Below are 13,050 nucleotides of genomic sequence, written 5' to 3' on the forward strand. Positions count from 1 at the left end.
TTAGAGCATTAAAGCAAAACCAGACTAGCAGGACATAGACCATTATTCCTAAAAATGCAGAGGTCTCTGTGCTGTGCCCTTTACGTTAAGAATCAATTCATAATAATAAATTTTCTATTTCCACAGAACTTCTTCCTTAAGAAGCCTAAACCAAGGGAATAATTTCAGGGAGCTGCAAAGTTTACCAAGATCCAACTTTTAGATACAGTTAAGATTACAGGCGCAATCCTATGCATGTTTAGACAGAAAAAAAGTCTTATAACTCCCAGCATTCCCCAGACAGCATGGATGGCTGGAGAACTGCTTGTGAGTTGTGCAACTTTTTAATGTAAAAACATGCATAGGATTGCTCCCTAAATTGCAAAATATGGACCATGTGCAAAGGCTCGTAGGAGGTTTGAACCTCCTAACGGGTGGAGAAGGAGGCCCAGCATTGAGCAAAAGGCGGGATACAAATAAATATAATAATAATAAACCATTCTAACCAGGAGGTTAATGCTGCAATCCCATACTGCTTTACCTGGGAGCAAGTCCCACTGAAGTCAAATGGGATTTTCTCCAGAATAGACATGTACAGGGTTATACTACAAGTGAACGTCTCTCCTCTCACAAACCTAGAACGTGCCAGAGGGTCCCCAGTCGTCCCTCGCCCGACAAATACACGAAATGACGACACACAACCTACTCATAGCCACCTTGTAACAAACCTCTGCTCCACATGGTCACCCGCGCCCTCTTCCGCCCATACGCAGAAGGAAACAAACTGGGAAGCACTTCCGCCAAGCGCAGCAGCCAATCACAGAGCTGCATCTGCGCCTTTTTTTTTTCGTCCAATGGCGGCACGCAAACTACCAGTGAGGGTCAGCGACCCAATGGGTGACCCGCGATTGGATATGCAGCCAGGCGATAGGCCAGGAGAAGAAAGGACCCGGAATCAGAGCTGGTTGGAGCCTACGGGTGATTGTTTAATGCCGGCCGCCAATAGGCTGAGGCGGCGTAATTCTCTCTCTTTCACGTCAGGCTTTTGTGACGTCGGCTTGGAATACTGCGCTGCGCGATGCAATTGGAATCGGGCTCCTTGGGAGCGCGTTTGTTTCCTTGTGGCCGTGGCGGCTGTGAGCTGGGGGGGAGCGGGGCGGCGTTGGGAGCGTGGTTCTTGCCAAGGTGCTTCCCTGCCGTCAAGACGGGATGATACAATGGGTCGAGCAGCCTGATCTCGGCCCGCGTGCCTTTGTTCGGAGTCAATCCCCCTATGCTCAAGGGGGCTCACTAGTCTCCAAGGAAATTAATGTGTATAAAAGAGGAAGCGTTGCGAGCGCAGCAATCCTGGTCATGTCGACTCAGAGATATACCCCACTGTGTTCAATGCGTCTCGCCAGGGCTGGGTGGGAGGTGGGGGCAGTTGGCATGGGCCTACGATTTTGAGGGGGCCTACTCCAAGTCCCCCTGGTAGAGGCAAAGGAGGTCCCTTTGGTAAAGATTAGTTACAAAGTAGCTCTCCTGTGAGCGAGCAGTACTTACATTGACAAAGCAAAGTTGCTAAATTTTTCAGTTGTTGATGTATTTGCCCAAGGAGAAGCACATAAAGCATTTCTGAATGTGAAGAAGTGATGTCTCATATACAGCTTGAATATTTATTATTTATTTAAAATATTTATATCCTGCCCTATATCACTAAGATCTCAGGGCGGTGTACAGATAAAAACATACAGTATAAAACAATAAATATACACAGTTAACAAATTAAACCATGATCCAAGTTAAAACAATGTATAATTTTAAAGCAACAGATGAAGTTAAAACAATGTGCCAGTGAGTTTAACCATCAAGGAACCTCTCGTGCAAGCACTGAGTCATTACTGACCCTTGGAGGGACACCAGCTTTCGCTGATGTTTTCTTGGCAGGCCTTATAGCGGGGTGGTTTGCCGGCCTCGGTACTCATTTTACCGACCTCTGGAGGATGGAAGGCTGAGTCGACCCGAGCCGGCTGCCTGAAACCAGCTTCTGCTGGGATCGAACTCAGGCCGTGGGGAGAGTTTCAGCTGCAGAAACTGCTGCTTTACCACTCTGCGCCACACGAGGCTCTTAACCATCAAAGGTTTTGTTAAAAAGCCATGTTTTTACTTGGCGTCAAAATGAAATCAATGTTGGTGCCAATCGGGCCTCGAAGGGGAGGGCATTCCACAGTCGGGGTGCCACCACAGAGAAAGCCCTCTCCCTTGTCCCATCATAATGTATATGTTGCATTGGTGGGATGTGGAGAAGGGCTCCTCCAACAGATCTAAGGTCTCGGGCAGGCACATATAAGGAGAGGCACTCTCTCAAGTATCGAGCGCTTGCCATTATCTTTTCTATAAATCGTTTTAGTTCATGTGTATTTAGAACTGATTAAAAAATACTTAATGAGCAGTTTGAAATGGGGCCTACATTTTCCATCTGGCCCTGGCCTATTACCAGCTTTGCCCGGCCCTGTGTCTCACAACTGGGTACATGTGTATAGGACTGTACTCTTGTTCGAGAGCCTTGGTGCCCTTTCTTTGCCTTACCTCTGCTTTCCAGCTGATGTATTCATTTATTTATTATATTTATATACCGCCCCATAGCTGAAGCTCTCTGGGCGGTTTACAAGGTTAAAAGACTGAACATTAAAAATCAATATACAAAATTTAAAACCATAAAAACAGCAGACATTTAAAACAATGTTACTTCTCCATGTACATTGTACAAGATTGGGACACAAGCCTTCCCACTTCTTCCCTTAGCATGCTCGGAATGTGTTTCCCACCTTGACTATTGCAACATCTTCTGTTTTGATGATGGTTAATGAAGATGCTTATATACCGCCTTCAAGGGCCATGCCGCCCTTGCGAGTTGGGACTGCGCCTTTCTTGTCAGCCCTCCATTATCCAGAACTCGGCTGTCGAAGTCATTCACCTCTCGTCTGTTCTAAAGAGTGTCACAACACATCACCACGCCTGGGACTGACCTGTGATGTCTGTCTGGTCCAAACCACTTTGCAACACTTCTCTAATAAACTGACATTTAGCAAGTGACTGCCTGCAAAAAGCATTGTCCTTTCAATTGACTGTGTGGTGTGCTATGATTTTTCTTTCAATATAGTAAAAAAGATTTTATGTTATGTCATTTTTTGGACTCCTATCCCCCAAACAATCTATTTTTCTTAGAGTGTGAACCCCTTGGGGAACAGAACTATTAACATTAAGAAAATAAAACTGCTATAAATTGTTCTGCGCCCATGGGATTGAGCATTGATTGTAAGACGCACACTAATTTCAGTACCACCAACAGAAAAAAAGCTTTGATTCTAAGAAATAATAAACGCACGTGCGATTCTAAGACGCACCTCATTTTTAGAGATGTTTATATGGGGGGGAAAGTGTGTCTTAGAATCGAAGAAATATGGTATATCAAATATTCTTTATATTTTGATGTAGCTTAGCTGGTGATCTTTATTCCTTTAGTTTTATTATTCTCAACCACCCAAAGATCTACTTCATATACAATTGTGTGCATTTATGTGTGCTTCCCCTTATAACTCTGGATAGGGAATAGAGCATATAAATAAATGCTGTGTGAACAATTCTCAAAACTGAACCACTATGTAGGGTTGTGCATACGTAGGCCTGTTTGAAAAGAAAAGCTGAAATCCAGTCAGCTGAATTTACTCCGCTAACTTTATTTGGACTTTTTAACATAAGAACAAAAAAAGGGAAATTTAGACTAAGTGTTAAAAGGAAGCATACTGAGGGACATTAATGGAAAGGGAAGCAACATAAGAGGTTTTGGAAGCTTTTTGAAAGATGAAAGGAAGAAGCAAGTGATGGTTTAACTAGCAGATTAGCATTAAAACCCTTTCATGCACTATGCAGAAGCCGGTATGACACCAAGTGTACAATTGAGGGAAATGCAGCCAACCGTGTCTCCCCAGTGAGTGTATCTGCATGGTGCGTGTGTTTGTCACATTCACACTTAACATTTTTAGATGTATGGCTAGGATTCATAAAAGAACAATTCATAGGTGTATATCTGAATCATGTTATGTGACTGATAAGGAGCACTTAGAGCAGAATGAAGAGAGGAAGGACCAGAGAAAGAAATCAGAAGAGGCAATTGAGTGTGTTGTGACTTGGAAGTTAGAAATCTGAATTTGATAAGGGAGCCAGTGAAGGGAAAGGTATCTTTGAGAGATGAGTGCAGAATCACAAGAAAGAAAGCTGAGGCATGCATTAGTATTTAGGAAAGATTGGAGAAGTGTGAAATTGAGCATTAGAAGACCAAGAAGAAAAGCTTTCCAGGAATCAAGACTGGAAATAAGGCCACAGTAACAGAAATTGTATGAAGGAAAGATGGAGTTCTCATAATGCTAAGACAACAGACCCAGTAGGACTTGGCAAGAGAATTTATTTGGTAGGAAGAAGAAAGCACAGAATTGCAATGGCCTCTAGGCAGAAAGCAAGGCTGACAGAAAAATGAAGGATGAACTTGTCCAAGGGAGATGGGGTTTTACCCATGCTCAGCACCCCAGGAATACACAGCAAGCAAAGACTTAAATGTGCTAGTGCAAAGGCCATGTCGCTGCAGGCACTGGTAGTCCTGCTCCTTGCCTGATCGCCACAGAGGGGTTCATGAATAATGCAAATGTGGATCATACATAGTAAATCCATGTGGCATGGCCCGCCCTCTCCCTCACACACCCTGATTGGCTGCCTAACCATGTGTGGGCCTGTCTTTACACCACACTGATTGGCTGAGCAGGGCTGTTTGTCATCCTGCTGGTGGAGGGGCTGCCCTGTTTCTTTGGCACAGAGGAAACGAATTGCTATTAAAGCTTGAGCTTTGAACTTCTTTGAACTTTCAAAATTTTCTGCGCATTTACATTGCTCGAGCTTCATTTTAAAACAAAAATGCGCAAAATTGGTCTGGTAGCTCTCGAGGAATATGCCTGACAGTACCGTGTTCTTACAAAAGATTAGCCAGGGTGACCAAACGACCAGATTTGTTCGGACACGCCCGGGAAACGGGGGGGGGGGGAATCTGCGTCCGGCTGGAAATACCGTTCCCCCCCTTTTGTCCGGCCCCAACGGAAGCCGGGGGAGCCTTAATAAACCCCAACTGTCTTACCAGGCCTAAATTTCCGTAGTGAGTGGTGGTGGCCATCTTGAATCTCGCCTGAAATCACGCGAGATCTCGGCAGCTGGCTGGGAACTCAGTGAGACCCAGCCAGCAGCCGAGAGCTCGCGTGAGTTTGGGCGAGATTCAAGATGGCCGCCACAAGGGGTGGGTAGTGAGTGGGGTGAGTGCTTGGGGGCTGCGTGCAGGAACTTCCAGCAACGCAGCCTCCAGCCCCACCCACCCCAGTGCAGAAGCAGCAGCAGCAGGAGCAGCAACAGGAGGAGGTAAGAGACTGAAGTTTGTGTTTGTGTGAGAGTGCATGGGGTCTTTGAGTGAATGCATGTATGCATGTTTTTTGAGTGAGTGATGCTGAGTGTGTGTGTGCATGCACGTGTGCTGGCAGTGTGAGTGTATTGATGTCTGAATGGGATGCCTGGTTGTTTGACTGAATGAATGCATGTGCATATTTGCAGTGGGGGTGGCTGTAGTTTTCTGTGAGTTGGGGGGATGATTTGGAGGTGAAGTTCCTATTAAATAATGCATTTTAGACCCATAGACCTTCCTTTCCAATTTGTTTACTATAATTGGCATGATGTATATTTTGTAACAGTGGCTGACAATTGTTCATCCTTCTTAAAGAAACTTTTAAAAAATTAACAGGGTTGTTATTATCATCATCACCACCACCACCACCACCATCATCATCATCTATCTCTCTTTTCTTGCTTGTGGTGGTTTTTCTAGATGAACATGATGGGCTTTGCCAAGTCATGTTGTCTTTTACTGATTCAGAATAGGTATTGCAATTTCAATGTAGGTGTGTTTTTCTTGGTTGTTTTTTACTGTTATGTCTGGTTGAAGTTGAAACAAGCTAAGACAAGCTTTAATCCATTTTGTTCCATGGCTAACATTTGCAGGCTGTTACGTGATGCGTTCTCATTAGACCTGTGTACAAAAAAGTCCGTCCTGCTCACAGGAGCTGCCTTGTAACCACTCCCCTCATTGATGACAAACCAATCTTATTGGTGGCATCTTCACAACAATTATACGGGTTGGAACTGGAGACTTATTTCACTGGCCTAGAATCATAGTCACTACTCTTTCTAATTAGACTTTATAGCCAATTAGAATTTATCCTTAAAACAGGATACAGTATTGCAAAAACATGTTCATGCTGAAAACACAAAAGTGATAATCTGGCAATACACAATACTACTGACAGTATAAAAACTGTGGCACTTAAACATATTCTTTCTGAGGTGGGGGAACACATTTTATATGATTCTTTCATTCTTGCTTATTGCTTATGTGTGACTGCCTATGTATGGTGATTAGCTGGTGGAGGAAATGGAAGAAGAGTTGAATGTACTAGGATAGACAAAGAAACTTGCTATTAAGGAGGGAAGCATGGGGTAAACTTCACAATATTAACACTATAAATGTTTTGGGAAAACAACAATTGGAAGAGAGCACATCTTTCTTTATACAGGAGTAAAACAATTTCACTCAAAGTTCTATTTTTATTCAGCTGAGATATCAGTTCTTGATGGGACTGAAATTTCTAGAGCTTCTTCAAAAGCAAGTTTTCTTGCAACTGGTGTCATCTGGACTCTGGTCTTCTGTATTGCAGTTCATCTGGGTTCCATCTTTCATTATTACTTTTCTGAGAAGACTTCTTGCATCTATTTAGGGTTATGATGGTGTTTGCAAAAACCTGCAGAGGAAATTAACTACAAAGAGGCGTGGATCGCTGGATGAAGAGCAATAACAAAACAATAACTATGTATATGAATCTGCATCTTTTTTTTTCTCCTTAAGATTTAGAGGCTAAATTTTTACTCTGCACATGTTCTTGGCTATTATCATTATTATTATTATTAATAATAATAATAATAATAATAATAATAATAATAATAATTTATAAAGCACCATCAATGTACATGGTGCTATACAGAGTAAAACAGTAAATAGCAAGACCCTGCCGCATAGGCTTATATTCTAATAAAATCATAGTAAACAATAAGGAGGGGAAGAGAATGCAAACAGGCACAAGGTAGGGTAAAACTAACAGTATAAAGTCCGGCTAGGCTGACAAGGGCTAGTTAAAGCTGAGTGAAACTTTCAATCAGGGGGCTTTGGGGGTGGCAGCATTTCTTATTCTTTAAACATACTTGCATGGCTGGCTAGAATAAAGAAAACTAAAGCAATTACTCTGAAAGTTACTGGTGCTCTTTGTGCAAAGCTTGACTGAGTAACTGCAATTGAAAAAGGCTAATAGTCAGGGGGCTTTACAGTCCATTCTTTGGACTGCAAGCAAAGGACACTCTCAGCTTTAGTTAGGCAAATGCTATGCTCTGTCTTGGAGGGGCTCTCCTTGTGCCTTACAAGGGTCTACCCAATGCGTGTAATTTTTGTCTACTCTCTGGTGGCTGCACAGTTGTAAAGAAACTCCTATGGCATGCTCAGAAATAGAAATTAAAAATATAAAGCATGTTAAAGAATGCTACATAAAACAACATAAATCTGAACTATTATTATTATTATTATTATTATTATTATTATTATTATTATTTATATAGCATCATCACTATACATGGTGCTGTACAGAGTACACAGTAAATAACTAGTAGCAAAGTCTAATAAAGAAAACATTGTGTTTGCAAACCAGCTGTTGCTTCCTGATAAGCAACCTGTTCATACCAGAAAAACTTCAAAAATAGAGCCTCCAACGGCAAGAAGAGTCTACCTCAAACCTGAATTAAATTTAAAAATTAACCTAGTTTTCTCTCTAATCTATTAAATAGTCTCAAAGTGCAGCCACCAGAGAGTAGACAAAAATTACACGCATTGGGTAGTCCCTTGTAAGGCACAAGGAGAGCCCCTCCAAGAACCAAGGCCTTGCAAAACAATTCTAGCAATTCTAATTTTTGCAGTTCTAAAAAGCAGTTTCTAAAATCACAGTTCTAGCAAACATTTAGGCTAAGCAAAACATTTTGCATGCAATATTACTTCAAACACATTGGTGTTACCCAGCACTGGAAACAGAATACAAGAAAGCATTCATACAGTGAATGTGTATGAGCAGACACGTGTCTGCCCACATTCTCCACCAGATCTGTTATGTGATGTGCTCTCATTAGACCCGTGTACAAACGCACACCTTCTAATGAGACTTACACCCACTTCTAAGGAATATTTTGACATTGGCAATAGAGCGTCTGTGGTGAAGTAAGGTGATTCTAACTCAAGAAACTTACAGCACTGAAGGGGATAACGCCACAATGGCACATTTATTGAGGTTGAAACAAATACAAAGGCACAAGCTAGTTTTGGGGAAATTAGCTGACCAAGTAAAGGCTTAGAAGCAGTTTCAAGATTGAAAAATAGACCTTTTGAGACTTAAGAGCATACACACAGAGACAGCAGGGGAAAGAGTAGAGGGAATCTTTAAAGACAATATACCTCTCCTTGGGCTGCAGCCCTTTCTTGTAGAGCAGAACTGTGGAGCATTGCAACTCTTGGTCTTAGGTGAAGAGGAAAGGAATTAGCGAGGGAAAGCATGGCAGCTCGCTCTCCCAAGCTGAAATCTGTAGTAAACTCAAAAAGAAGAAGCTAGCCTCTCTTCCCCTCCCCCTTTAGGGGGTCTTGGTATTATCTTGTTTAAAGGTCTAGTTGCTATGGGAACAAAAGAGGGTGATTTGGGATGATGGCTGTACTTGATGGCTGTACTTGAGTTCAACAACAGGGCTACATTAGCATGTGTATGACCAGGTAAAACTCTTGCCATCCAGCATTCATATTCTGCTTAGTTTTACCCCTGCCTTTGTCTCTGGAGAAGGCATTTGAAGACGTCTATCAGGAAATGGTTACTCGACCTAGGCCTTCTGTGAATGCTCCCAGTCTATAGGTGGGGGTTTGGGTCACTTCAAAATGGAGTCAGTAACAAGGCTAATAGTAGTTTATGCTCATTATGATGATGATGATGATGATGATGATGATGATGATGATGATGATGCACCATCACTGTACATGGTGCTGTACAGAGTACACAGTAAATAGCAAGACCCTGCCACATAGGCTTACAATCTAATAGAATCATAGTAAACAATAAGGAGGGAAAGAGAATGCAAACAGGCACAGGGAAGTGTAAACAGGCACAGTATAAAGTCAGAACAAAATCAATATTTAAAAGCTAAAGGGAAAAGAAAAGTTTTTAGCTGAGCTTTAAAAGCTGTGATTGAATTTGTAGTTCTCAAATGTTCTGGAAGAGCGTTCCAGGCGTAAGGGGCAGCAGAAGAAAATGGACGAAGCCGAGTAAGGGAAGTAGAGGCCCTTGGGCAGGCGAGAAGCATGGCGTCAGAGGAGTGGAGCGCACGAGCGGGGCAATAGTGTGAGATGAGAGAGGAGAGATAGGAAGGAGCTAGACCGTGAAAAGCTTTGAAGGTCAACAGGAGAAGCTTATATTGGATTCTGAAGTGAATTGGAAGCCAATGAAGAGATTTCAGAAGTGGAGTAACATGGTCAGAGCGGCGAGCCAAGAAGATGATCTTAGCAGCAGAGTGGTGAACAGAAACCAACGGACTGATGTGAGAAGAAGGTTGCAGTAGTCCAACCGAGAAATAACCAATGCATGAACAAGAGTCTTGGCAGTAGAGACAGACAAAAATGATTGAATCCTGGCAATATTATACAGGAAAAAACGACAGGATTTAGCTACTGCCTCAATATGAGGAATAAAGGAGAGCGAGGAATCAAATATAAAGCCAAGACTACGAGCTTCCTTGACCGGAGTAAGCGTAACATCATTGACAGTAAGAGAGAATGAGAGGTGAGGAGAAAGGTTATGGGGAAACAGTGTTAAATGTTAGGAAAGGTTAGAATGGTCATCCAGTGAAGGATTTGCAGTCAGAAAAAATATTTGAGGGAAGGAAATACACACACGGCTCATCTACACCAAGCAGGATATTCCACTCTGAAAGCGGTATAGAAAATCCAGGCGCCACACTACTGCTTTATAGCAGTATTGAAGTGTACTGACAACTGTTGGGGCCCATGACACATACCATATACCACTTTCATAACACTTTCATAGTGTTATATCCAGCTTGGTGTAGATGTGTCCTGGGCCCCAACAGTTGTCAGTGCTCTTCAGTAACACTATAAAGCAGTAGTTTAGCTCCTGCAGTGCAGTTGAATACCTCTATAAAGTAATAGTGTGGCTCCTGACTTTTATATACCGCTTTCATAGTGGAATACCCTGCTTGGTGTAGCTGAGCACACAGTAAAGCTTCAACGTACAGCAAAAGCTACAGAAGTAGGAATGAGTGAACTTAATTTCAGATACATTGAATGTCTCACTTATACTTTATTCCAGTGATTTATTCCAGGCACAGTTACAAAATGGGGGATATTTGGCTCAGCAATACTACAAATGAGAAGGATCTTGGAATTGTTGTAGATCGCAAGCTGAATATGAGCCAACAGTGCAATATGGCTGCAAGAAAGGCAAATATTATTTTGGGCTGCATTAATAGAAGTATAGCTTCCAAATCACGTGAGGTACTGGTTCCTCTCCATTCAGCCCTGGTTAGGCCTCATCTAGAGTACTGTGTCCAGTTCTGGGCTCCACAATTCAAGAAGGATGCAGACAAGCTGGAGCGTGTTCAGAGGAGGGCAACTAGGATGATCAGGGGTCTGGAAACAAAGCCCTATGAAGAGAGACTGAAAGAACTGGGCATGTTTAGCCTGTAGAAGAGAAGATTGAGGGGAGACATGATAGCACTCTTCAAATACTTAAAAGGTTGCCACACAAAGGAGGGCCAGGATCTCTTCTCGATCCTCCCAGAGTGCAGGACACAGAATAACGGGCTCAAGTTAAAGGAAGCTAGATTCCATCTGAACATCAGGAAAAACTTCCTGACTGTTAGAGCAGCATGACAATGGAATCAGTTGCCTGGTGAGGTTGTGGGCTCTCTCACACTAGAGGCCTTCAAGAGGCAGCTGGACAAGCATCTGTCAGGGATGCTTTAGGGTGGATTCCTGCATTGAGCAGGGGGTTGGATTCGATGGCCTTGTAGGCCCCTTCCAACTCTGTTATTCTATGATTCTATGATTTTAACATTAAGATGTAATGTAGAACAGGTCTGTCTTAATTGTGTGCTGTGAAATCAGACCTGTGACCAAGGCCATGTTTGGGTGGGCACGCCCCTTTGGGGGCTGGACATGCTGGTGAGCACACCCCCTTGGGGGCTGGACATGTTGGTGGGCACACCCCCTTGGGAGCTGGACATGCTGGTGGGCACGCCCCCTTGGGGGCTGGACATGCTGGTGAGCACACCCCCTTGGGGGCTGGACATGTTGGTGGACACGCCCCCTTGGGGGCTGGACATGTTGGTGGGCACACCCCCATGGGGCGGCTATGTTGTCCTCCTTTTTGGTTTCCAAAATATGGTCACCCTAGATTAGCAGGCATAGAAAAGGTACCAGAACAAAAAAACAATTAGACATTGTCAACTTGCAGACAGCAATTGATGCCAAAAGAATCCAGGTTATTGCCAAGTGAGAAAGTGTCAAGGGATTATCATCTGAAACAAATCAGGAGGTGGCGCCAATAAACAGAGGAAAGGTAGACCCTGGGGAAAGCCCATGTCGCTATAGGAGACTCTATTATATAAGTAAGAACAAAAAAGTGGGAGAGGGTGACTTGGGGAAATCATGGAATGAAAACCCCAGCAAGAATTTAAAAATACAGAGTGCTCGTCCATATCAAAAGTGTCACACGGGTGGCAGCAGGAAGTGCATCTGCTTTATGGAATCATGCCCCTCCCCAAGACATTCCTAAGTAAGCATGCTCTACTTTCTGAGCAAATCTGTTTGCTAATGAGATCAGGATGCTGGTTTGGACTAAGAAGTAGGAAAACTTGCCGCCTTCCAGATGTTTTTATTTATTTATTTACAATATTTATATACTGCTCCCCATTCAAAATTTCAGAGCGCTGTACAAGACAAAATAAAAACACATTAAAATAGTTTTTTGAAAAAGCAAAATGCAAAGTAAACCGTGGCTGGTCATCAAGAGAAGACTTCTTAGAACAATGACGTTTTCAGGAAGTGCCGAAAGGAATACAAAGGGCTCCTGCTTGGCCTCCAGAGGCAGAGAATTCCATAGGAGGGAGGCTACCACGCTGAAGGTTCTTCCCTTGGTGGACTCCAATCGGAGGGTAGGTCTATGTGGAACCACCAGGAGCATGCGCTCAGATGACCTCAGTGATCTGGCAGGTTGATAGGGGAGAAGGCGCTCTCTCAGGTATCCTGGTCCCAGGTTGTTTAGGGCTTTGTACACTAATACAAGAACCTTAAACCTGGCCCGGTAGCAAATAGGCAGTCAGTACAGTTTGCTCAGCAAAGGACTTACAAGCTGGAAAGGGGCATCTCCGGACAGCAGCTGAGCTGCAGCATTCTGCACTAGCTTGAGCTTCTGGAGCAACTGTAAGGACAGCCCCACATAGAGCACATTGCAGTAATCCAATCTTGAGGTTACCAATGCCTGTACCATCATGGCCAAGCTATCCCTGTCCAGGAGAGGCCATAGCTGGCGAACCTCAGATACCCTATCCCTGGACTAGGCCAATCCTGTGGTAAAAAATAGCTTAGAGACCTGGGAACACCCTAATTGTGCAGGTTATGCTACTGAGTTCCTCTTCCCCCTGCTAATATCAGCATAAAGCCCATTGCAAGAAGTTCTGTGGTTTAAGAGCCCCATGGTATCTCAATATTGTTTCTGTCCCTCTTCTCCACTCCCCGTAATCAGCTTGTTTTCAGTCACAGCATCAGACACATATTATTTTATGATGATGATGATGATGATGATTTCTTTTCCTCTTGCAAAGAACCTAAGGCAGCTTACAAAACCCCCT

This window comes from Elgaria multicarinata, chromosome 3 (genome assembly GCF_023053635.1).
Source record: "Elgaria multicarinata webbii isolate HBS135686 ecotype San Diego chromosome 3, rElgMul1.1.pri, whole genome shotgun sequence".
NCBI classification, from domain to species: domain Eukaryota; kingdom Metazoa; phylum Chordata; class Lepidosauria; order Squamata; family Anguidae; genus Elgaria; species Elgaria multicarinata.